General features: G+C 40.9%; 1 protein-coding gene and 1 non-coding gene across 5 annotated transcripts in view; both read left to right on the top strand.

Moving 5' to 3' along the window:
* Nucleotides 1–27,264, top strand: part of LOC144471741 (kinesin-like protein KIF13A) — a 136,812-nt gene that overhangs the window by 36,115 nt on the left and 73,433 nt on the right. The window lies entirely within an intron of this gene.
* Nucleotides 8,170–8,242, top strand: Trnak-uuu (transfer RNA lysine (anticodon UUU)). The gene has a single exon. It is a non-coding gene; the product is annotated as a tRNA-Lys (tRNA).

Here is a 27,264-nt window from a genome sequence, read left to right as displayed (position 1 = left end):
TTTTTAACGCGGCAAATGCGATTCAGGGACGGCTCTCCGACTCTCTCGCGATTCACGCCGTGCTTCTCTGTTTCACGGCTCCGCTGAACAGAGGCTGCGACACGATCCGGAAAAATAACTCACGGTGGGGATCTTCGTTTCCCGATTTATTTCAAGACTAGGCATTTTCGTTAAGATTTTGTGCATAATAAATCGTCGGAAGTTAGGGAAAGTCGCTTTCGTTTGCTAAGAGACTTCTTGTATGATTACATGACTGAATACTTTTATTTCAGCCTTTCAGAAATACATCTCGGTCATTACATTATTATTCATATTTCTTGTTTTCTCTTTCGACTAGAAGCGAATGAACTTGTAAGTGATTTCTTTACATCGTTTTCCCGTTTACGATAGTACTGCATACTAAACTTTAACGCGGCTTTGTGCTGTAAAATAGACAAGTTACGAGAAAGAACAGTATACACAAAACTTAACCATCAATAAGTAGTACAGTAGAGACTATCTTATCTGAAGATTTATTTTTGTAATATCTTGATGCAAAAACATTCTATTATCTAAAAATTGTATTCAGGTTCTCTACTAGGTGATAGTTTATCTAATCGATATACTGATTAGATAATGGATACGTTTGGGTAATGATATAGTAAGAATAGGATAAGAGAGTTGCCATTGTATTTCTCCTCGATTTTGCATTTTCTTTTACTTTAAACGGGTATCTGTAATTGGTTATCTATTTCTTTTTTTCTCTGGTTCTTTCAACATGTGGGCTGCCAACTATGAATTATCTCACGATAGATGTCCATGGTGTCTGTTAACAATTTATTACTAATAAAGAAGGAGCTTATAGAATTTATTATTTCTTATTTATTATTATCTATTTACTTACTTCTTTAATGCAAGCGCCTAACAAGACTTGTCGCATTTGTTAAATTAAATAATCCTCGTCTCATGTAATCAAACAAGGGAAAAACTTCTTCGCCCGCGAACGATACCATTTAGAATAACGGGGTAAACCTTAAATTGCCCGGTTTCTATTTGCAATATTTTTCGACGTCATTAACAGTGCGGTGGACGACCTTAATTCTACTAGCAGGAGATGCAAATGACCGTCTGAAAGAACTCGCAAGAACGAGAAGTTTAATTTGAAATTAAAATTTCAAGGCTCGCATCGCCGGCCGCATTCAGACCATATTCTTTTGTGCCGTATTGAATTTTAATCCGGCAGCTCGTTTCGTTTCTCAATTTCCCTCTCACGCGCCGTCTTACGATGGCGAAAATTCGCTCGGGCTAAAGCCGGCGAGAGCTTTCCCGAAGGGAAGCAAAAAGCTTCGGAGAAAGTTGCTCTTTTAACGTGAAACGGGCCAGAAAAGGAAGATTTCGACTTCGCCTGCCTAACGGCGAATGACACGGCGAATGACCTACTTGCTTGGCGAACAGGATATTTTCCAACGTGCCCCGCCGCCGAAAGCGCGGCGAAATAAGGGGAGCAGGAAAAATATCGATTGTTGCTCCGAACGCGTCGCCGCTAATTAAACTCGGAGACAATTCCCCGGGCAGCGATGCGGGGCTGTAATTAAAACGCGTGCCGGGACGCCGCCGTCTGGCTGTTGTGATTGTCTCGTTTCTCGACTCACTAACGACGAACGTGTCATTTTATTAGTTTAGCGGGCTGGATCGTGCCCGGGGAAAGTAGCGCCTTCGCGACGATCAGCTGTTATTACTATTACACAATCCCGTATTTTCATGTGTGATGTAACGCCAAGTCCCATTACAATTGCTGACACTATTGTCGAGAATTTAATATTTGAACCTCATTGTACTGCCTCCAACAATCTTTGGTGTTCTAAAAATAGAATTGGACGAAATTTTATTCAAATGACGAATGCAAAGTAAAGATCGATAAGATTTTATGCAAATAAGAATTTATTCGTAGTTTTATAATTCAGTCCCTTTATTTGATGAAAAAATCGTTTCTTTGACAAGAGAGACTACGTGTTGTATTTGATCAAACACTCTGCTACACTATGAAGATATAAGCTCAATAAGAACATTTTTATCGTCGCGATTTTACGGAATTAAGAATTGAAGGTGCGCACCAGTCGCGTTGCCGTTTCTCGTTCGAAGCGAATAATTTTTCATCGGAAGTAGATAGGTACGAGCTCCGCATCCCAGGGGAGAGGGACGCGACCTTATTTTACGCACGACGGAATAGTTCGCGCGTTGAGTATAGATCAAAGCTGGATTGAGAACGATCGTGAAACCTTAGAATGGTCTCGCGTCGCGGACCTATCTGACGGCGATGGTTAATTTCCTAGACCGAGGAAGGCCGTCGCGACGATGATCGCCGGGGATCAGCGATGACTGCGGCAGATCAACGTGGCTTTGCGGCGGTTTAAAGAAAGAACTCTGTCTGGGAACCTTCGTTATGCGTCACGAGCTACGGCAGAGTTTATAAGAACTGTATATATGTGACTTTTAATTCCAGTTTACCGAGCTACCTTGAACGTTCGCGTTCTCGAAGTTCCTTCATATTTTCTTCACTCCTTAAACGGTGAAGAGAAAAATATCCTGCTTGGATCAAAGATTTTTGCATTTTCTGTATTCTAATAATTGGATATTGAATTGTGGAAAAATGGCAAGAGACTGAAACAATGCTATTAATAAATACCAGAAAAGGTGTATCCTAGAGAATGAGTTGCTTTCGAAGCAGTAGACAGGATCTTTGTTATCTTTATTGATTCTAACGCACGATTCTTCTAGGTCAAGGATGACGGACTCTTCTTTTAGGCAAAATGAGGAACATTTGTCGAGACAGAAAAACGAATGGGCTTCGAGGCAAAAGTAAACAGTTTCACTGTGCAAGAACCAGAATTCTCGCGGTGTAAGAACATAGGGGAAAACAATTCGCCGGATGTAAAACGAGGAATATTGCTTGGCAGATGGGAACGAATTATTCCGGGTCATAGAAACGCATGATTTTCGAGGGCACGCGATGAAGTAATTCGCTGGAAACTGGGATGAGACAATTTTTATATATCACTTCCGTATCTGTATATTTATATACAAACTGGTCTCCGGAATTCGTAGAAAAAATAAGAAAAGAATTTGGTATAACATTGTTTTATTTGGACAGCCGTTCTCGATAAAATCGACTTTAAAGTTTATCTATCGCATAATTTGTAACAATTAATATTTGTTAACACTGTCTCGGATGGAGGTAACTACGGTATAAGAATGGAACGCTAGCGAAGACAATCGATAAATATCAATGGCGCTGTCGACAGTTCGCCGCCTATGCTGCACTGAATCTTTATTATCGGTTATCTGAACTGCCTTGTCCCCTGACATGTTCGGATAAACGAGGTTCCACCGCGCCAGATAGGTATCAAGGTACAGTGACGAAAGGCTCTTCGGTCTCCCGAGAAAGAATGATTTCCGAGTCTCAAGGAAGCCGCCGCCGCCAGGTCACGGGGCAGGAAACCGAGTAACATTGAAAGCGCGCGAGATGATCGAGTGGTTTCCAAAGGATTCCTATATTTACGCGGACCGTGATCCGTGGTTCTCATTTACGAGCCATTTTCCGTGTCGTTCCGCGAATATCAATGGAACATTTCCCGGGGGTTCGCGCTGGTTTAATCTCAAAGCCGGAAGACCTTGCGCCGCGGCGAGAGAGGGCCGCGTTTTGTTCGCGCAGGCTGCCAGGATCCTCTTGCTCGTTCAACATATTGAAACTCCCACCTGCCACCCGTGCGCGCCCCGACGCTGCCGTTAAATTAACGTCAAGCCCTGCGGGTATTTAGGCCAACGACGGGTCCCCGTCTCTCCCTGTTTGCCACGCGAGACTATTCATTATCAGACAGGTCGCTGCCGTGCCCGGACCGATCGGAGACCGAGGATCCGTCACCGATGCCGGTCCTCATTGGATATCGGTGTGTTAAATAAAACACTGCGCGATACGTTTTGATAGAAATACGACTTTACTTGGAAGAACGGGTAAGGCATGTCTTTGCTACGCGACTGGGAAATCCAGAGTGACGATTCTAAGCGAACCTCGTCATGCGTCCACGGAATCCTAGTATCATCAGCCGAGATAAAGAGCCAATCGAAAGCCACGAAGTAATGTTGCCTTAAAAATAAAAAGAAGTAATACATAACATTGTTGTATTATTTTTATCAAATAAAATCCAACGTTCTGGACCTCTTCGAATATTAATCTTTCAATTCTTCTTTCTTTCTTCGAAAACGAAAGCATCGTGCCAGATTGTAAAAATACATAACCACTCACAAAAAGATGAACGCTTTATTACTACAATTTTCAACGACGATACAGAAAAGATGTATTTAATTCGAAAACAAGAAATATCTATCTCTGGATGTAAATGAATAACGAATTCGCGGTTTAGAAAGATGTTGAATTAACTCCGTGAAGTGAGAGTTGAATTCTTCACGTTATAGCTAAAAGTGAAATTAGATTAAGAAACATGATGAAACTGCTAAGTGAGAACGAAGCTACACCGAGTTGCAAAGAGTTAAATCTGATTAGAAGTGCAAAACGTTACTTCGCCACGAAAACAGTTCGCGTTAATTGAATAGTGTAAACGACCTGTTATCTTCGTGGCGAATGTGGCATTAAAGTATCGATTAGATGTACGAAACCAGCGAATGTTTTCATAAAACTTGATACGAATAAAGTCGAATTTTTTTGTTACTAATTCAGCTTTTAAAATCATTACAATCTTAATTTTGTAAATAGTTACGTAAATAGTTGAATTGATTTATCTGTTTCAGTTTCGATTAAAATAAAAAAGTATGATGAATTTTTCATACTGTTTTTATGACCTCATATTATAACCATTTCATATAAATATCGTTCAGATCATGTTAATTATATGAATTATATAAAGATCCTGATTGAAAATATCTTTCATAAATACCACAAATTAAACATCATAGCTCTCATTTGTACCACGATTAAATATTGAAAAGGTTAAAGCATAACTCAATGCATGATTTAACTCATAATTCAATGCATGATTAATTTCAATAAACTGCGATGAGTAATCCTGACGTCATTACCCGTTCTCCCAGGATTAGAAGTTAGTACCCCACTGATAAAATGATTACTGTGAAATGAATTCGCAACAATATACCGCGAACATGATCAAAGGACCTTTTTGTGATCCGACCAGCAGGTGTTCCCGAACTTCCCTCCACCCTGGAGCCTGTATATCAATTTTGTGTGTACATTCATTCATCCTCTCGAATTGCTTGCAGCCCTCTTTTCGGAAAAGACGTCAGAGGGTTCCGGAACTTACAGAATATCTTCCGGAAACTTGCGTCAGTTCCCGTGCTCGTGACGTCGGGCGAAAGATGGAACTTTCGCCCGTCGATAACAGGGAAAGTTCGATTGAACGCGGCGGCACTGTCGGGTGCTCCCGTGATTCCGCGAACGGAGACAACTTCGTTCGAAATCTTTGCGGATTCCAGTCAGATATGATATTAGATAATCGGAAAAGTTCACATCATTTACCATCTAAAAATACGATAATTCGCAACGCTCGTGCCGCGGTATTTAAAATAGTATTCAAATAGAGGAATATTTATCGTATATTGTCATACGTGGTTCAGTTCCCAGATATTACTGTTCTAATATAGAACAATTCAATAGTTGAACAATTTTTGACACAACAAATATTCATACACTTTTTTTTAGAGAAACTATTTATTTATCGAAGGTAAATTTAAATATCGCAGTAATAAGTTTTCGATTTCAAACACTTCTATAAGAATAAATGTTTGAATTGCTATTAAATATATTGAAAAAGTGCTGCAAAAAATATATTTTTAAATTTTAACTTGGAAAATTACTAGTACTTTGTTATCTCTACCCTTGAAAACAAGCATGTTTCGTAACGCGAAAAGAAATGCCTAAGCAACGAAACGAATAAAGAATTCCGTGAATTTCAAAGTAGTCCGAGAAGAAGGGGACTAAAACGATAGTGTCGCATATCACGATGACAGGGCAGCGAGTGGTTGAGGTGTTCAAGTGTCCTAAAACGATTGTCGTGGGTGTTTCCTCGAGGCGAGCAAGACGGTGTTGGCCGGCGCGGGAAATGAAAGGCCAGGAGCAAAGCGCAATATGTAGAACGGCCGGTGAAATATTGCGCTCCGGGAAGCGCGGGAACGTGAATTAGAAGATAAGACCCCGGGATGCTGCGGGCATTCCTCGCCGGAAATTCTCCCTGAAGAAACAATATTGCACCGTTACTCACCGGCTCTCGGTGCGGCTTCCAGTCTCCCTGGCATCGAAACAATTCCATCGCCGTGATGGCTAAGTTTTAATTTCCTGATGCGTCGACGCGTTGACTTTGCGCGCCAGGCTCTCCTTTTAAAAATCGCGCTGATTAAGTTGCGGGTTCCACTCATAATTCCTGGGAACTTGTATTTGCATCTTATGGAGTTTTCAGGTGCTCTAGAAAGAGTTTTACGGCAGTCATTTGTTTCGGAATTTTTTGGTCCGCTTAACCAGTTAGCTGGTGTTTTAAACGAACCTAGTCACTATGTATTCCTTCTTAGTAATAATTATTTATATATATATATATATATATTTATTTATTTATTTTCTCGGCCTCAATACATACAAAATTGCAATTTATTAGGTTGGTGCATATGAAATGTCGGATTTCTAAGCGAGTATATAAAATTACGTATCTTTTTTCAAAAGCTATTAATTTAATCAAAATGTGCCCAATTTGTTTCAATACACTTTTCCCAACGCGAGTTTAATTCATAAATGTCTGTCTTCAAGAAATTCTGATTTTTCGGATCAATAAACTGTAGTATGGAATTTTTCAGACTGTCTCCATTTATATACTGTTTAGCCCACAAAAATTACGCATACGTTGTACAAAACAATTGCGAAATTAAATGAAGTAAAATATAAAATTTTATAAAATATAGAAGATTTATTTCAGATTTCCAGTGGCAGTGGCTTCGAGCACAAAGGGTTAATAGTCTCTAACGTCCGAGAGGTAGTGGAGAAGTTACGAAAATGCGGTAAAATTCGAGCGCGTTATTATGGTTGTGACTAGTCTCAATTTGTAATCATACAATTCGGAGCTGGTCAACATGCTTCGCGCGGTGGGTAATGGAACAGCCACGCGCCGAGGGCGAACCTACTGGCAACGTCTTATTGCTGACGTCAGAGAAGAAAAACTCAAGTGTTTACGTTTTTCATGCTAGGGTTCGTTCTATTTCTCTTAATCCCGACATTATTTATGACAGGTCGCTGTCACATTCCTCAGCCGAACAACGCGTAATGGCAACACCGTTCTAAAACTGCTCGAAATCTGCCCGAGTTTCTACGGGCTAAATAGTATATAAATGAAGACAGGCTGAAATATTCCATAACAGAGTTCATGAATTCTAAAGATCAGAATTTGTTTAAGACAGTCATTTCTGTGTTGATATCTTGTTGAAAGGGGTGTAGTAAAGCAGACGGGGCATATTTTGATTAAATCAACAGCTTTTGAAAAAAGATATACAGTTTTATATATTTACATAAACATCCGACATTTCATATGCACCAACCTAATACATGGCACATGTTCATGCATGACAAGTTTACTCGTCGAAAACGGGTAACTGGTTAACGGTTGAACGGCGAACCCTTTTGACGAAAATATAACTGCATGTGCTTAGGATCGTTTATAATATTATTTAGCCATTTTGCTAAATATATTATTTTTAAGCTGCATATGTTAACTTTCTATGGACCGTAATGAGAAATGTGGAAATTTTAACTAATTATGAGAAACTAATCAAGATAGTCAAATAACAATATTTGAATAAACATTTTCCGTATTATGTGAGAAAAGTGTTATTTATTACAAAATTTTCAACATACATATAATTCAGAGATACACGAAAGCCATTTTTCAAATTTTTCTTAATTTAAGTTCTACTTTAACAAAGTTATTGCACTTTTAAAGATGTGCGAACACTTTTATGGAACAATGTTTATTTAACTTATAACAATCTCTAGAAAACTTGTATTATGTCTATACGTTAACTTTTCGTTGAAATAAATTGTTAGTACGTTTTAGTTCTTGTTTTTATAAAACGTTTTCCGTGTCTGGTTGAAATGGCGCTTGGAAGGAGACAAACCCAAGCGCCCGAATAGCTCAGTCGGTAGAGCATCAGACTTTTAATCTGAGGGTCCAGGGTTCGAGTCCCTGTTTGGGCGATATATTTTTTTCGCTTCAAACAATTTTTATACTGTTCCGTGTAGTTTCCGCTAAAATATTGTAACAAGTAGAAAGAGAATTTATGCATTTGACCAAGCTGCGAGCGTGATATTTTATGAAATAATTATGCGAAAATGCAGGGTAGTAGCAGAATGGTAAGCACGTCGCGTAAAGCCTCGGTATTACGGCGTGACGCTAAAAAAAAAGTATATGATTTCGCATGTTGCACACAGAGTGCGAGTACTCGAAAAGTGTACATGCTGTTCTTTGGTCACGAAAGGGTTAATTGGAATGACTCTTTGAACTACAGCAATGCGGTAATGATTAGAGTGCAGATGTTTATGGAAATTCGTGTTCGCATAATGTATGGACATCGGTTTAGAACCGGAGAGGAGTATATATATGTACTTTGCGAGTTTCTGTTGTGTGTTTAACATCGTCATGTTTATCAACGCCGAGTACAAAAACGTGTTACAACTCGGAGAACAAAGAATCAGAATGTTACGTTAGCGTTAACACTTTGTCGGACAATTCTTTTTACGATTGTTACCATTAAAACTTGTTTACATTTTAACTGGGTAGAAGATTGAAGATAAGTTAAAATAAGTCAAAAATTTATTTTTAGTTTTATTTCTTGTAAATAGAATTTCATTTCCACTTTGAGAAAGAGTAAAGTTTATACGTAATAGTTTCGTTTTAAAGTTTCCTAAACATTTCTAGTTTTAAAATTACTGAACTTAGAAACACACAGAATAATAGATAATAAATAGTATAATAAATAGAAAAATAAATATAATGGTAAAAAAGAATAATAAATCACTCGACTAGTAAATAACCGAATCGTTATTTAATCGTGCTACTTTACACATCGAACCGCGATTACTACCAAGAGATTTAATTAGTTTAAAACATTCCGTAAACACTGTCGCAATCTTTCATCAAGATCCGCCAAAGAAAAATTACTCGTCTATGAATCACGACCATATTTTTACAATTCGCGTACCACGGTGGAAACGATATTTTTCAGCCGGCACGCTTCGCCGAGCTTTTCCGCAACGTTTCCGCCCCGTTTCTTCGGCTGTGTTTAACTATTAAATTCTCCATCAACGGCGGAGCAGGGTTTCCTCGAGTCTCTTTCTCTCTATCGAGGCTACCCGACAATGTCGCCGCGAAAAAAGCTCTCCTATCCGTATCGTCAGCAAACGGAGCCACGTGGCGCCGACAAAGGCACCGTAAGTGGAAGGAATCGCGGAACGCCACTCGAAAACGGAAGCTGTAAAAGCTGTAAACGGGGGTGGGGACAAACGGCCCGATGAAATATGAAGCCGGACACGCGCGAGCCAGTCAACCACCGGTTGTTGAGGAGGAAGAAGAATGCGGAGGGGCTGATCTTTGTTCGGCTCTCTCTACTCTGTCTTCGTCTTTCGAGCCTTTTCAAATTCGGAGACAAAAGACGCTCGACGATTGTTTGCCGGCCAGAATTGGTTGAAGAATGTATCCCGTTTTACCTGTCACGGACAAATCTTCACGTCGATCCGTTCGTAATTAATTTCTAGTTGAGACGTCACATTTTACGACGGCGTATTATTAATTTTAAATTAAGTAAAACAAAACATCGTAAAGTATTTTTTTTAGTATTAAAGCATTTCTTTTTATTTACAATTTTAAGGGTATTTTTGCAAGGAATCGGATGTTTTGCCCAAATATCCGACATTTGACAGAACGCCTGTCAACCCTATTGTAACAGATGCATAGATATAATGACGTCAATGGACACAGTCTGGTAGACACAACCGTAGAATAGTGTCAATAGATACATCCTAATAGACACCTGGACAGAATGATGACATTACACGTATTCTGATAGACACATGCATAGAATGATGACAGTAGGCACATTCTATAGACGCATGTACGTAGAATAACGTCAATAGACCTATCTATAGGACGATGTGAATAGATATACGTACAGCCAGATATCAATGGGCACATTCTACTAGACGCATGCATACATGGAATGATGTCCATAGACGCATCTATAGAATGTTATCAATAGACACATTTTAATAAACACACTTTCCGTAGAACGGTGTCAATAATCGCGACCTAGTGAAATAATTTTTTCCTGATCCAGTATGGATATTAAATAAATAATACGCCCCTCACTTGCAAACTTAGCTTACCTTACCTAATTTTATTTGTATCGTATCAATTTGTTCACCGTTATCTCAACTTCGCGTTAAAGGACGAATTCGGCCGTAGAAACGAGAGAAACACGGCATTCGTCGAAGAGTTAATGAAAATCGTGTCACAGGAGAACTGGGTTAAGAGCGTAGATCTAATAATCGACAAATAGCATGTCTGGCTCGCAAATAGAAAATTGGAAGACCATTAACACCTTCGCCGGTCCGTCGACCTGGAATTCCTTTTCGTGTAATCGGAGGCTAGGGGTTGGAGCGTGGCCAGTGTTCGCGTAGCAAGTTTCCAAATGATGTAACGCCGGGAACTGTATCAAAGAACGTTGGAACTGTGTTTCGCGTTCGCTGGGTGCCCACGAACATAGAAGAATCAGGCTAACCCGTGTCTACTCTCCTAATTAGACCGGCTCTCCCGAACTCATTATCAAACTTAGACTAGAGAAAATAAAGAACCGTGCGCGGCAACAAAGTGGACACAGAGGCGGGGTAGAAAAGGGCGCGGGAATTGTTTGACAAACGAAGTTAAAATGCGGCGGCGTGGTGCTGTGTATCGAGTAAACAACTCTTGTAGAAATAAATACGAATGCATTGCACAGCTAAATCGGCCGAGACACCAAGTTTTAAGGTATCCTAAAAATTATACTATGCAACCTATTAGGACAGTTAGGCCACCCTAGAACCGTGTACCACTCGATCCTGTTAAACTATGGACCCAAACGAATTTTTATAAATTTTTACAGAATTTTTAGAACATTCCCTCTGTGATAATTCATTAAATTTACTAGACAGTCCGGTTCTCAGAAACCGCATAAATCGTGTCTTGCGAAAATCATAAATTGGAGCAGCACAAGGGTAGTTAGGGTAAAGTCGGAGCAGCGCGCCATCCAATCTCTCCGCCAATCTTTCTCGCGAGCGTGAAAGGGAGGCGCTGCGACGCCCGAGATCGATGCCGCCAGGCATTCAGTCAGCATCGGCATTGTCCGACCGTGGCACGTGGGAGTCGGCAACGAAAACAGTGCTTTGCGCGGCCGGCTAAAATTAGAATATTCTAAAACGCGGCAACCAGCCCGGCCTTTGTTCCACGACAAAGCAACAAACTCGCCCAACGAGAGAGATAAAGAGTGCGGAGAGAGATTCACAAAGTCCTTCTGTATCTTCCTTTGCTTTCCCCGTCGCCTGTAGCGAGAACTGTAGGACCCGGGGTCTGGCCCAGAGGCCCTTCGCGAGAGGTTTTTACGAGCCTCTCTCCCGGAAGCCAGCCCGGAGTGATCCATTCCTGGGCGGTTTCTCTGCCGGTGAAAAGTTTCCCGGAGACAATGGGGACGGTTGCAGAAATTGACCCCGCCGCTTCGACGAGCCTTTATCTCGCCGACAGCCCGGAGAAAGTCTGGATAATGGCGCGACGGCATGCAAAGGGAGGCGAAAGTCGGCGAGAAGGGGATGAGTTAGGGGACGGCTGAGACTGGTCCACAATGCAGTATTTCGCCGGGTTTAGCCGGCCAAAATTATTCTCACGCCCTGACGCGTCTAAAACGTGCCTAGCAATTTATTTGTAGTATTTCGCTCTCGAAAGAATAATTACGATTAAATAAATCGCAGTTGATTTGAAATGAATAAAAGTTATTCACAAAATATTCGAAATATTATTTTTATTATCCAATTAATTCAGAGCGATTCTATCTATTTATTTATAATAATATAATAAATATAATACCATTATTGTTCTTTTTACAAAATCGCCACATACAAAATGTTATTTTATCTACAAAATGGAAATTTTCAGGATACCGCGGCTAATCTTAGACTATTATAAAGTAGAAACCTTCCCCTTCGCAGTAAATAAATAAATTTGCAGTTCAATATCTCCAAAATACCTCCTTTTCCATGCAACAACTCGTGTCTAATTACGAGTCGAAGAAAATCGACTTTCGGCCAATCGAGATCGAGCAAACAGCCCCACCGCGTGACGAATTTTTCCTTGCTCGTGCTCCAGTTTTCCAGCTACCATCCCCTATTCCCGGACACGCCCGGGCCACTTGACACGCGTGCTAAGTGCCGCGAATCCACTCGTCACCCCTTCCGGTACCTCTTCGCGGTCCTAAACCTCCTCCTCCCCCCCCCCCCCCCCGCCCGAGTTCCTCGAGCCATCCTCGGTCGCTGATGCACCCACCGGTCGCGAACGAGCGTGACCCGTTACGACGCTCCCCGGAATGGAGTCATCGATCCCCCGTCTTCCAACCCTCCGCTCGGCCGGCGAGAGACCCTAATGAGTGTTACCCTTGCGCTGATTAACATCGGTACGATCGGCTATCTCGTCCACGGCGACCGGCAGTCTTCGCGTTAACGAGCACTCGGATCGAGCGCCTCGACGGGATCGGACACTCGAGACGTTCGGGATACAGCTCCGCGTGCTTTCAAAGGGGGGGGGGGGGGGGGAACGGTGTGGAGAGAGGGGGGGGGGGGGGGGGGGGGGGGGAGGGATTGTTGCTGGAACAGGGCGGAATTAAGTATCTCGTTCGAGGCAGCTGACGTCTATTTTGTTTTATGGTGACACCTGCGCCGGTAATTACGAAAGTGGCCCGTCCCGTGGATCCACGAAATGTCGATTCCTGTTATGTTAGCGCAATTTGAAGCAATTCTTGCAAAATTGTTGGAACGAATCGCTCGCGCTTGTCAGAGTATAATTCACAATGGAGTGTTCCATGAGAAAGTGATTCGATGTAGAACCTCCTTCGTTGTAGATAAAATAAAATTGTCAAATTTTTGCCGACTGTTTAAACAAAAGCTTAACAAAGTATCATACCGTATATTTCTGTATTAAAAATAATAAAAATAGAAATGTATAAATAACTAATTTTTGTCGCAAGTCCATAAACTCCGCAGTCTATTTACGGTGTATCTTGCAGGCATGTCTCGGTCCCTTCCATCGCATTTAACTCAACAGCCACCCCATTGAAATTATTTGCTAAGTAGCCAAATGATGCTGTTGCACCGGTGCATTCGTGAATATAGTGAAACGCGACGAAATTACTCGAGCACCACACAGAAAGCAGTCTCACGTGCGAATTATTAGCGACATGCTGTAATACGTTACAACGACATTGAATTTCGAAATTGGGAGGCTTGGAAATTTGTTATCAAGATATAATGAATCTCTGCGCGAGTTTGTTGCATTGCCAGAACGAGACGAGCGTTTGTAAGGGTCCTGCTAGAATCTTCCAGAATTTGTGGCCGCGGAGCGTGAGATACGACCGCGGGGTAGACATGTTTCATACTTCAGAAAGATTTCCTTCGCCGGTGTTTGAAGACGCGCTTTTGGAGCGTGTCCAAGTCGTAAAACATCTGTCATAGTCGCATTTCGGTTTCATTAGAAAAATCAACGTCCCCCGAACGCCGTTTCGTGATACAATAGAAACAGCGAATGCGAACGCCAGCCACGCTTTCCGCTATCTATCGTAACGATCGCGTCGTTTAATAGGTAACAGCCGGCTATTGAAGTATTGATCGAATACTCCCAGGCAATGATAAGGACTAGATAAGAGACTGAGGGTTGTTAGACGTTGAGTGTCGGAACTACCACACTCTGTCAAACGAGTAAACCAATAGTGGATTGAATTATCAACGTCCTAGATCAATTCTTGGTACCTTTGAATTTCACCAAATCTTCTAAATAATTTTCACTTAGCAATATTTTATTCTTTGAAATAGTAATACGAGAAATTTCATAAATTGAAAAATGAAACTCCGTATAGAATTATTACAATAAATTATTTTTAGGATCATTTTAAATAATGAATTCTGTCTTCTCCGTTTAGTGTTACATCGAATGTTGTAAATTGTTCAAATAATTTCGTCTTCCTTCAGCAATACCGTATTTCTCGGTAGAATAACGTTGACGCGAGAACCATCGAATAAATTGGAAGCTGAAGATGCATGGGGGTTTGAAATTGAGCCAAAAGCAGATGGGTGGGGATGTCGTAAACAGAACCATTTTGAAAGAGAGCCTCGAATCCAGCGGGCTGAAAGTGCGCAAGAGTTTCCACCCTCGGCGGGATCGATAAATGTTAATAGGAGTGCCTACCTTTTCAACGGTGGAATTTCATTATTTCCGCGTGTATAAATAATAGAAATATTACTTCGCGGTTATTCTATTCACCCCGGAGCCGATGGCGATCGATTAGCGGTGGTATTTAGTACGCGCAACAGGCGTTCAAGGTTCTCGACATTACTCACTTGGGAATGACGGTATTAATAATATCTTAATGGAAAGTGATAAAAATAAGAGAGAAAGTGGAGCGCGGAGTGCAATATACTTAATAATGTATCTTGACCTCATCGTTTCTTCGCCGAATATAAAGTCCTGCCGAAGGACACCCGCTCCAAAGACAGAGGGTTAAATCGGACGAAGGAGATCAACTTTTTAATACTTCATTCTTATTAATTTACCAATGCAACTTTGACACGCTGCGAAACATTCTACCGAATTTTTATCCAATTCGTTAAACAATTTTTTGTAAATATACGTTCAAGCGTTTAAAAAATTTCATATTAAATAATAAAAAATTTCATAGCTTTTGAAAAAAGATATGCAGTTTTATATACTCACTTAAAAATGTGATATTTCATATGCAACAACCTAATAGATATCTTTGACGCTTGTTCTTTTTAAAAGAGAAAGAAAAATTCATGTAGAACAACGAAACTCGTCTTTTGTAATTACCGAAACTACGTATGCGGAATAAATAAATTTTCCTGACAATTATACAATCGCAATAGATGATTAAGTGATTAGCGGGTCCCAGAAACCAGCAATAGTAGATAGGGGATAAAACTGGCTGCTGTAACAGAATTTACATATAATGTAAAAATTAGTTTACAACAACTAATAAATTAATAATTTAAAAGTTAAAAGTATACGAAACAACTTACATTTGTACGAGTTCACGGTTAAGCTCAAGCCCCGCTTGGAATACAAAGCGATACAACGCTGGAAGGCCGAGGCAGTTTAAAAAGATGACTCTCCTCAAAGGGAACGCAATCTATTGTCAAAACGAACAAAAATTTTCGACGAGTGGAGGGTGCTCAGGTTTTCAAAGACATCTCTCTCGTCCCGACATAAGTGGATCCAAAGTGACCAACGCGAAGAAGGGAGGCTTCTGTTCCAAGGGAACGAAGACAAATGGCTGCCGTGAGGATGCTCGAGCCTCCGATCGGAAGAATCGAGAGTCTCCGAGGAAGGGAAAAACGGATGCATCATCGATCGTACCGAAACTGAAGTGTCCTCCGGTAATGAGCGCATCTTCGTCGGGGGAAAAAAAAATGGTCGTCGATCTATTTTTTCGTTGCAGCTCGAAATCCGACGGAAGAGAGCGAGTGAGAGAGAGAAAGAGAGAGAGAGAGAGGGACGATCATAAAAGCCACGGCCCCTGGAAATGTTATTTCCGCTGAAGGAGTTCGTGACTGTCTTTTATTGGCCCTGGGGAGTATCGTCCTTGGAATCAGGCTGCCGCAAGCCTCTCGAACGTGTAGCTGAATAAACTTCCCAATCCCCCCCCACGTGTCAGGCAATCCTAAGATTTTCTGCTACGTGTTACCATCTGGCAGCGACCGGCCGCCATTTTTATCGAGTGCATTCGATCATTTTTTTAGTCGGCGCACCTGCAGTCTCCCGAGAGAGGATGAGCTCAAGAAATATTCGTTTTTGATCGTGCTGAAGAAGAATCGGTCTGTGAAACCGTGAACGAAAATTAAAATGGCTACCGAAGAACATCGTGAGAAAATTAACCCTTTGCACTCGAAGCTATTTTAATCGTAAATCTGAAATAAAATTTGTGGCTAATAGTATTTCTATTCTATGTTATAAATTGCACTTTTATGCATACGAAATCGATTCTTATCACTCATATCAATATTTTCACTATGTAACAATATCTTAAATCGAAACTTTGTTTGAATAAAAATTATCTTAAGACGTGATAGAACAATTTTAGTGGTGCCTCGGAGTCACCACTTCAGTGCAAAGGGTTGACGTAATTCTGTAACAAAAATAAAAAATCCAACTTTTGATGTGCTAATATTAAATATACCATTTGATGACAGCTTGCCTATTGTTCTATTTTGAAAATTAGTATTAGCTATTATTTGTAACTAAATTAGCAGCGAACGATGCAATCGATTATCGGTGCGTCGATTTTAGGATGTTTGAATTACAATTATTCTCGAATTAATACCTCGTATTGCGATTTTCTTTGCAGCTATAATGATTACGATGCTTCTAGTAATTTCTCAGGAAAGAGCAAATTGTTGTTGAAATATTTATAGTAAATGAGCAGAACTACCTAACCGAAACTGCTCGATAGCTTCAACCAGAGTCTGATTCGAATTATATGTCAAGGGATTAATCCTCTAAATTGATTCCTAATTGAACACGTTGATTACATCGCGCCGGTGCAGACAAGCAAAATGCTCCCCGAAGTCGTGTTAAACTGTTCGGTTATTTCATGATATTTAGCATGATTCTGTATCTCCACACCGTTAGATAGCTACATTTTTATAAAAGGCGAAACTTTTAATTTCTATTACCTTATCTCTGGCTAAAATAATGGAATAAAAATTTAAACATCGACGTTATAATTGTCACACACGAATAACACGTTCTATTAAACCATTTAATATTTTGCAAAATCCACTGCAAGTGGCTCCGGCATTTATTCAAATATATGCAAGTTGGAATGGAAATGCAAATCACCGCCGGCTTGGAAAATACCAACGGAAAAGAAAAGTTGAATGAGACCTCGGAGATTCAGTGTTTCCTGATTAATCGTCATAGCTATCGACCATACATAAAACATCGTCGTTGTAACCGCCTAATGAAATATTTATCTTCTAGTTAGTAACCGCTACGGTGTTCGTGACGTCTTCCACGCACGGAATAGAAAGATTGAACGGGTTATCCGAAAATCCAATTAATATATGTATATTTATCTCGCTGCTATTAATTTGTCTGATATTTAATTGCTGATCTTAGTTGCAAATGAAAGCTGGACTTATCGATCATTAAATCGCTAGTTTTACGAAACACAAATCTGTAAAAGTACCAAAGAGAGAGAGTAATTGAATAGCTGAACTATTTCTGATTGATTAAAATTATTAAACGAAGAAATACAAGTTCTTATAATTTCAGCATCTTAAAATTGACAATTTTATACGCACAAAGCCTATCGAAAACTTAACTGTAAATCGCTCCTAAAATCTCGAGGGATCGCTGACAATGCTGCTAATACTGTTTCTCGATCAAGATTTTTGATACTACTGAAATAGAATTTACAGAACCGAGTCAGTGAAAACGCATCGACGTATCATCGATCCGCATTATCTGTATCGCCGTGCCAGTTTATTTTTGCTATACGTTCCCGATAGGATTTATTGAAAAAAGAACGGCCGACGGAGTCAGCCGCGCGAATCAGAGTAGAACCGATTTCAATTCGGGAGGATTTGTTCCTTCGATCGGAGATTTTCCAGGATCGAGCCCCGAAACGTTCCCGGGAACGATAATTCGAGGCACGATTAATCCTTATTCGATAACCGCTGTCGGCGTATCAACGAATTAACGCCACCGGTTAATTAAGCTTGTCCGTATGCGAAACAGCTGTTCTGCATTCGCTGGCTGCGAGCCATTCGTTATCGAACCGACCGGGGGCCGGGCCGGGCCGGGTCGGGCCGTTCGCCGACCGCCTCATTATACTCGCATTAGAAGCGCAATTTTCTTTCCGTCCTACGCTACCCATCTATCGTTTACCGTCCCCGGCTTAATTACTCGTTATCGCGTCTTATTAATCAGTCGGATCATTCATCGTGATTGCGCCCCGATTAGGATAATTCCCCGACGACAATGTCCCCCTAATCGGTCCAGTCTTGTCATGATTTCACCGATACGCCTAGCTAATTCTTAATTTGCCGTAAGAATCATGTTTATACAGCTTCACGGTTAACTTCTATTGTATTATATCCTGAAAATAATAAATAATAAATTTAGTTAATCGAGACTCTATTTTGAGTCGCTTGAAACTTTACAATGTCAGTTATGCCGAAAAGTAAAAGGGGGCGGGCCGTACTACGGTTAAAGTTCAAGAGGGTTCAAAGTTCGCGTTTTTTACCGAGTCAAAGGTTGTCCTATAGCTACTCGCAGGTGAAACTTTGTCACGCGTTCACGGTTTGTCTCGCATCGCAATTTCAGCTCGCGTTTTCAAACTTTTCCATATTTTCCGAGCGGTTCGAGCGTTTCCGCGTTCTGCGCGGGGTCGCTTTTACGCTTCCGATCCGGCGACCAACGACTCGCTTTTTATTTGTCAACGATGCCTACGAGAGCACGATCGCTAATTAACGGTCGTTAATCCGATTTCATCTCGACTTCCCTCGGATCGCTGCGTCTTCTCCTCGGGGACCATTGTTCGAGCCCGCGGTCTCGCGCGGTCGCCCCGTAATCGTTCTGATATTTGCACCTCATTCCGATCGTAATTAATCCGATTTGATGCCTGCGTCGTGGCTTTGATCTTCGTCCAGCTCGATGTTTAATCTTGATCTTGGCTAATCTGATTTTCATATTCGCCCTCTGTTTTCATTCCGGGTAATCCGATTAGCCTTTCGCAATGGACAGGATTATTTCATTTTAACGATACCCGTTCTACCCCGGTACCTTTTGTCGGAAATTGAACAATTCATCTCTGTTACGAAACCGTGGATTTTTATACGAGATGGAAGCTTTCGATCGCAAGCTGTAGGAAGCAAACGGAAGCAGTATCGATAAATCGAAGAATTATTACGTCAACGTTGTTCGAATTTTCTCTGAATTTTTCTTTGTCATAAGTACTGAATATTGGCGATCTGTTTGCAATAAACGTTTCCAAGCTTGTTTAGAGGAAACCTTGCTCTTTAGAGAATAAAAGATGCGGGGAACGTGCACGATCTTCCGGGACTGTCTTCTCTGCGCGTAGCGGTCGATAATCGATTTAACTTCTTAAAAGTTTTCTCCGGATAGGGTGAACTTTAACCCCATACCGTTCACATAGCTCGACTCATTGAAATTCATAGGGAAATATTTCAGGGAACAACTTTATCCCGCGGCTCGTTGCTCTTATGGAAAAAAAAACGCGAGTTCGTGAGATAAATGAATTACGCGGATACAAGATTTTCCACTTTGGCGTTGCACTTTCCTTCGTATGCTACAAATTTCAACGAAAATTGAAAATTTTTACAATCCTGCTCAACTTTAATTTGTTAAGGAAATAATAATTATATATAGATAATAATTTTCTAGATAATAATTTTATTTTCATAGCACAATGCTTATTTTCCTTTCATTAATGCTAATAAACTTTGCATTGGTATCTCGATCTCTCTGAACTTTGTTGAACACATTTAAATATTTATAATTTTATCGAGAATTTTACTCTTACTATTTTTTTGAATTTTACGCATTAATATAACTAATCGCTGCATTTTAAAAGTTCGCACATGACAGTTCACATCGCTGATCAAGTGACGCGTGACGTACGTACAACGCGAGCTCGTATCGGTGTTACCTCTTTCTTGGCGTGACCATTGAGAAAACGATACGTATCTGTGCAAGTGCGCCGATAAATATATTCTGTCGATATTTAGTTTCAAGTGTCTACTTATACCATCAATTTTACAGAATCTACATAATCGTTCCATGGAACGGATCACTTGCTTCGGCGAGCGAAGCAGGGAAAATTCTTAAAATTGAAAACGTTGATAGAATCGTCTATGGATTGTAAAAATGGAAAATAGGAAACGAAAATTTATTGAACAGTAATATTAAAAACAAAATATAGTATTTATTAAATAACAGTATTATTTTTAAAAATCTTCAATATACTGCAGGTTTTATAAATTATCCTTGAGGAAAATTAATTATAAAACACGAACACAAAAGAACGAAAACACTGAGAAACTGAAACACATTTTTCTATCATTTTCTAATTATTAAATTCATTACTAGAAGAATTAATTTCTATATTTTACCTAACCACTTTCTACTTATTACAATAGCAAGAAACAATTGTTCCACGTCCGTTCTATTACGAATCGTTGTAATCCCAAACTTAATTTGAGCAGCGCTGTAACGGCGACACGGTCGATCTACTCACGATGGATCGAGCCCGTCCAGAAAAGCGGCGTCCTTCAGAAACGTCGACGCAACACTGTCAATTGGCTCCCATATGTCGGGGTTGTAACCGAGGGGAAAAATACTCGGAGCAAGGACACTTTCCCCGGTCGACTTTCACCCAGCAGAGACAATGATCCCGCAAGGATGGGGATCGACAATTCGGCATCGATCCAGTCCCAAGTGATCCGCGATTCGCAGTAGCTCTGTTTCGGTCGGCGACACCGGGGGTTCCCGTCACGTCTATTACACACTCGAACTGGAGCATTCGGACGTGGTTTGTTATTTCGCCGAGTCGCGCAGTTGCTTATACACTCGTCTTGTTGTGTCTACAGACGCGATCTGTGCACCGGCTATCGACAACACTTGCACGCAGTCGTTTATTAGCTCTTGCCTCTACTGTAGGTAGTCCCTTTTGCAATTCTTCCTGTCGACCGATTCTCGATATTAAACCGTTTCATTCGTCTTTGTCGATTAACACCTTCGAGGTAAAGGTACGAAGTTAATTGCTTCGTTAATTGCTCTGTTCATTCTTTCGTTCACGGTGTCATTAATAATTTCGTACAATTTCCATTATCGGTTAGTTTTCTTGTCCGAACGCAGTCGTATTTGCATTTTCTTGTTAATTATCTCTCTTAATCAACTTGAAATTCTCGTCTTGGTTTTATTAACGAATAAGCTGTTTTTGAGAAGTGTACCAATAATAAAGTATTACGTTACATTCTCACTCATTTCTACCATAAATAGTGTCGCCGCCGGATCACTCCAGACTAATTTAATTACCCGCACAAGGTATTCATATATCGAGGCGCAGATAACAGAGGAACCGCTATAGCATAAAATGAAAAATATATTGGACACGCGAATGGAAAAATCCGGTCGCTTTTTCAAAAGGAGCTAATTGCGAGTGATTTCCGTAAAAGCAGAGCCACGTACTGTGCACGGCCGTCGGTTTAATTACACGGTTCCGCGACAGCCAGAAGAAAAAAAAAAAGAAAAGAAATATGTATTTAGTGCCGTTCGTTACCGTCTTCAAAGAATCCGTACCGTCCTCGAACACGTTCCACCTCCTTTTTTCTCTCCCCCCTCCCCCTCCGCATTTTCCCGGGGTCCTACTCCGTCGAGTTCCCTCCCTCTTAACATCGTTTCAAAGTTCGCCGATGGGAAAGTAGATCGAAGCGTCGAAATGCAATCAGCGCGCGATGAATAATTAATTTCTGTAATACGCTTTCGGCGCGGGGGACAAAAATTCGCACGATTAATTATACATACAGCCGGCGGCATTTTTCTTTTTTTTCGCTCTCTCTTTCTTCGCGAGAAGCAATTTAAAGGGGGGGTAGCAGTCGCGAGCACGGTTGCCACTCGTCCGGGCCATTCATAGGGCTCCGGAATATCGGTAATTCGATCGGACCGAACGTATCCGGCGAGGACGGGGCTTGTATATCTTTTATTCGCGAGCCGAGGGCTGAAAGGTGAAATTCCGATTTAATATCGGCCGATCGATGCGCGCCGATTAAGTGCGTCGGTGGACAGTCGATGATCGTTCGTTACCCCGATATTTGGGTTCGTTTGGGACGTACGTGATGAATCGTATTAACCTTTTGCACCCGGCGAAATGTTCTCGCCGTGCCTTACTCTCGTGTTCGAACGTTTTTATTCCCGTGGCGGTAATAAAATGAAAGAGCGGCGGAAATGATTAGATTCGATAACGTTCAACAGATACGAATAAAAGCGAACGAATGCGACGCGACGAGTCTAGCTTGCATGTAATCTGGCAGCATCCGATTTTATCTCATTTTATTTTTCAGGGCACTATAATTATCAATAGTGCAAAGAGTTAATCTAGTCTTATTTTATTCTCGGTATTTATACATTGTTGAATATAAGCGAAGGTTTCAGCTCAGATTGAAGTAATTAAAAGATCACATTATTTAAAAAACGTTTAACTACTTTAACTTGTTGACATCCATTTACTGCGTCTTTAAACTAAAATAGTATTCTAATGTTGTGTTCTTTATATTACAGGTAAGAGTATTCATTCTCTCTTCTAAAAACCCAGAGCCAGAGAAACGTAGCTATAAAATGGCGATCCTGAGTAAGTAAACGCTATTAATAAATATTATTAAATAATATTTTATTATACCTCCTCTTGAGGAGAAGTTCTCCGGATACTTATCTATTCGTAAAAACCCGATAAATTCGCTAAACAACTTTACGCGTACGCTTTCGACAGCAAATATTCTGTGAAAATAATTTTCGCTCACGGTTCACATCGGTCCATAAAAACGCGAGCAGCAGCGCACGCAGAAAATGGCACGGACAATGGCAAATCTCGCGGTAAATGGCACCGTTTCACTCGATATAAACCCGTTTCCGCGTTTCGCCGGCTAAACTCGCCGAAAGTCGCACGCGGCGTCCTACCCCGTGAACGGGTTTTAATCGCCGCGTCAATTCGCGCCCGCGAAAACCCGCGGCCGAATTATCGTTTCCGCCGCGCGGAAATTGCGTCGGGCACAATACCAATCCGCTGCGCGCGGTAGCTCGCGTTGCCGATAATCATCGTAAATTGCCGATAATTTCGCCGCAAACATCAGGAAAACCCGCGGCGTCGATCGATTTCCACGGGACGGGGCCGCGAGAGCCTCGTGAAAAATGAACGATCGATGCTGAACTTTCTGCCTGTGACTTCGGTGCTACGATAAAAAAAAAGAAGAAAAGCATATAACGAGGCACGTGTCGTGTGCTGACTTTTTAATTTTAGCTATAGTTCCTACGGAATTGTATGTCGGTTATGCCTGACGTAATTTCGAAACAGAATTACCCTGTCTCTTCGAACTTGCGATGTTGACAGTTTTTGTTATTTTTATCTACTCCTTGAAGTAATTTATGAAAATTGTTGTCTAATAATTAATACCAAACAAATGTATTTCTAGCTGTTAAGCTGCTTTTCTGTGGCTTAAATAGTAATTTCAGGCAAAAATGAAATATATCAATTTTAAAGGTATCTCGAACAATTAAATTCTAAGACGAAATAAAATATATGTAAACAATTGCTATTAAAGGAACGGTAAAGATCGGCTAACTGGTTAAATCATGGTTTCAATTTTAATATCATCTACTTTCAATCATTTTTAATGCTCGATAAATCTCTGTACGAATTCTTAGCAAACGCGGCATGATTATTTAGATTTATGCAGATTTATGCTTTCGCAAACAGGCGTCGGTATTGCAAAATAAAATAGAATTTTCTCGTTCGCGTTAACAAATTGGTTAGGTCATCGAGATGCAGACGAAAATTCTATCGATATTTCCATCGTGTCGTGTCCGAGCTATTTTCGGAAGCTACGAATGGATAAGATCCGGAATCTAATTATCGGTCAACGCAGCGTCTACACGTCTCTGTGTGTGTGTGTGTGCGCGCGCGCGCGCGTGTGTGGGTGCAGAGGTCGTATCAGCATACAGGCTTCGCCGACATCGTTTTGACCGACGTGAATTCATCGAAACCAGGTACGACTGACGTCACCGTTAACCGACAACAATATTGATCAACAGCGGCAACTCTGAAAGACGCGCGTATACATATTCACCGGGAGAGAGAGAGAGAGAGAGAGAGAGACCTGCGGGCACACGTCGACGTCGGTAATTCCAGGAACTGCCCGATTGTTTTCTTTCTTTAGCTCGCTAAGGGGTGGTAAGCGGAACTAAAGTGCCAATACAAAGAACATCGGCAAACTATATTCTCCCTGTCTTCATAGAAATTGCCCGGGGTTTGCAAAATCCAGCGAATGTATATTGGGTCATTCGTAATGTTGTTGCGTCCTTTCACGAGAAAATGAAAGACGAGTTTTCAATGTTCAGTGTAAAAGAAGAAGACTCGTCGACATTTTTCTGTTAGCTTTGAAATTTTGCAGAAGTGTCTTTTTATTGACAAAATACTGAACAAAGACCTTTTATAATACTCTTGCGAAATCTAATAATAACTCTGCATCGCTGTATTGTAGGAAAGTACTAACGCAAGGGTTGCTACCCTTCTATTATTAAAGAATTCTTTATATAAAAATTATATTTATCGATATATAGTTTAGACTAATTTTTCTATTTGCAATTTACAATATTAGATGATCAGAGCTCATTAATAAACTAGGAGCATATTTTTGAAGCTGTTCTTTGATACAATGTTTTAGTGCTTATTATACGAAGAGATGTGCGTACTAATTACTATGAAAATACAAAAGCAATGTTGAAATTGATTTGCGCAGCACATTACATTTAATTAGAATAAAATGGCAATTGAAATGAAATGCCATAGAAAAGTTAAAACAAATTTAAGGGGTCCTTTATTCGGTAAATTATATTTAAAATCTTTGCATAAAATTTCCCCGCGGACGCTAGCTGGCGTTATTAAATTCCCGGGAACGCAAATGATGAATCAGTGTAGTTGGAAGCACGCTCGATTCGCGGAACGAGTTGCTCACACCTATTTCAAGAGTTAATTACACGAACAGGAGTTATCTCTGGGGTGTCTCTAATCATCCAGGAAAAAGGTAGCGCCTATATCGGACCCGATTACGAGTCACAGCAATTCTCCGAGTGACGTGTCAGACAGCGCGATACTTCGATTTTCACGGAAATAGTATTCTTCAAAGCGCGACCATAACGAGGCATCGGTCGTGAAAGTATGATAAAATTTCGAGGTCGGTCTCGAAACTCTGGCGACACTCGTAAATGTAATTATCTGGGGTGAAGAAGGAGAGAAACACGCCGCCAGAGCTCTACTTTCACGATGCGCGCCGTGATTAGGGTGTAATTACGGGTGGCACGGCTCGGTGAACGAAAAAATCATCGGTTCTTCGCCCATCTTCCACACGTTTTTCCGTGAACCTGTACCTTTTTTTTTTGGACTGTCTGCTGCCTTACCCTCTAATATCTCCCAACCACTATCGTCTAGACCCGTGAAGTGTTTGCAAAATCTTATAGCAGAGTTAGGCGCTGTACGAATTGTTATCAATAAATATTTGTCTGAGATAATTATCCGAATGAATACTTTTTTGGCGAATATTTTATTCGAATCATTATTCTATCTATTTATTCGATATATTTATCTTCGTTTTTACGTAATTTTAGAAAAATATATATTTATACAAATAAATTCAATTATAAAATTTCTGATGCCTTCTTTTATTATGCAAATTAATCGATAGACTTTATATTCTATTATTTTTACCTAAATCGATTATTTTTCCATATGAATTCCAACAGGAATAAAATCTTATTCAAATGAATTCTTATTCGAGCAAGTATTTAGATCTCTTCAGATAAACGTTCATTCGATTGCATGTTTATTCGATAGTTATTAAACCGGTTTCCACGCAAGGTACACGAACGTGGACAGTATTAATCCCGCAGCACCGAGAAAAGAAGAAAAACTTTATTATAAATATTCGATACGCTTTTGACCGTTGAATCACCCCTTGCGCGAGTTTCACCGCCGCGCCCTGTACGTATCCAGTGTACACAGGTGAATAAAAATACGATGAAACAGAAATAGAGCCATTAAAATAGATTAAACATTGCGGAGAGGCGATTTATAAAATTCTCACGGAGTGTAAAGTACTCTCGTTCGTTCTAAAATACATTTCGCGGACGTCGCCGTAAGTACGATAAAATGGCGACGAAGAGAATCGAGCCCGACCGGAATAATGCCGAAATGGAAAATAAACTGTTCCTTTGTCTTCGACTGAATGAACGGAGAGAGAGAGAGACAGAGAGAAAGAAACGAGTCCGCGTACCCGTGATTATCTCTCGTTTTCCCATGACAAATTCACGAGCTCGCTTTTCCGCATATCGAGCGCGTTATCGCGCCGTAAATAATCGACTCGCTCGTCGGGGCCCTCTCTCCCCCCTCGCCGGCGATTTCCACAGCAGATTTCCCCTTTTCTTCGCGTTCGAGTTTTGCTAAGCAGGTCACAGGCCCGGTCATTCCGCATGCGACCGTTTCACGGTTAAACCGAACGTTAAATAACAGACTGTTACGGCGAGGGCCGGGGTCCGGAGCGGCTCACGTACGCGCCTAATCGCGGCGCCGTGATTACGCGTTCTCTTCTTCGTTTTTTTTTCTTCGCATACTTTTCCACGCTTGACTTTCCACGGTGATTGTTGTCGTGTCGTGTCGTGTTCGGCCCGCGCGCGCCGTGTTTACACGGCTGGCCATTCGCGAGCGAATGTCAAACATCGCGAACAAATAACTGCACTGTGATTTTCGACGAGGGGGGGGGGGGGGGGGCTATAGTTCTTCGAACGCATTAACAAGAATTCTGCCCGATTGTTTCCCCCCCAGATCAATTGTCTGGAATAATCGGTCGCTGACAGTTGCTGTTTGCACAAGAATTTCGACTCGATTATTATGTAATTATTAGACAGAGGATTTTACGCATTTGCGGCGTGGATGGTTGATTTATAAAATCGTCAAGACGTGAGATGAATTTAATTGCTACGCTTCTTTCAACTTAAACTATTTCTTCCACCAAAATTATGTAACAGAAGCGATTTATTTTTATTTCGGTTCGTCCGATTATGTTAATTACAGCTTGCGAAGACATTTTCATTGCGATACAAAGATGCAGCGCACCCAGGTTTG

This window comes from Augochlora pura, chromosome 6 (assembly GCF_028453695.1).
Source record: "Augochlora pura isolate Apur16 chromosome 6, APUR_v2.2.1, whole genome shotgun sequence".
Taxonomy (NCBI): Eukaryota; Metazoa; Arthropoda; class Insecta; order Hymenoptera; family Halictidae; genus Augochlora; species Augochlora pura.
Note: the sequence above shows the minus strand (reverse complement) of the source record. Positions and strands in the feature narration are given on the sequence as shown.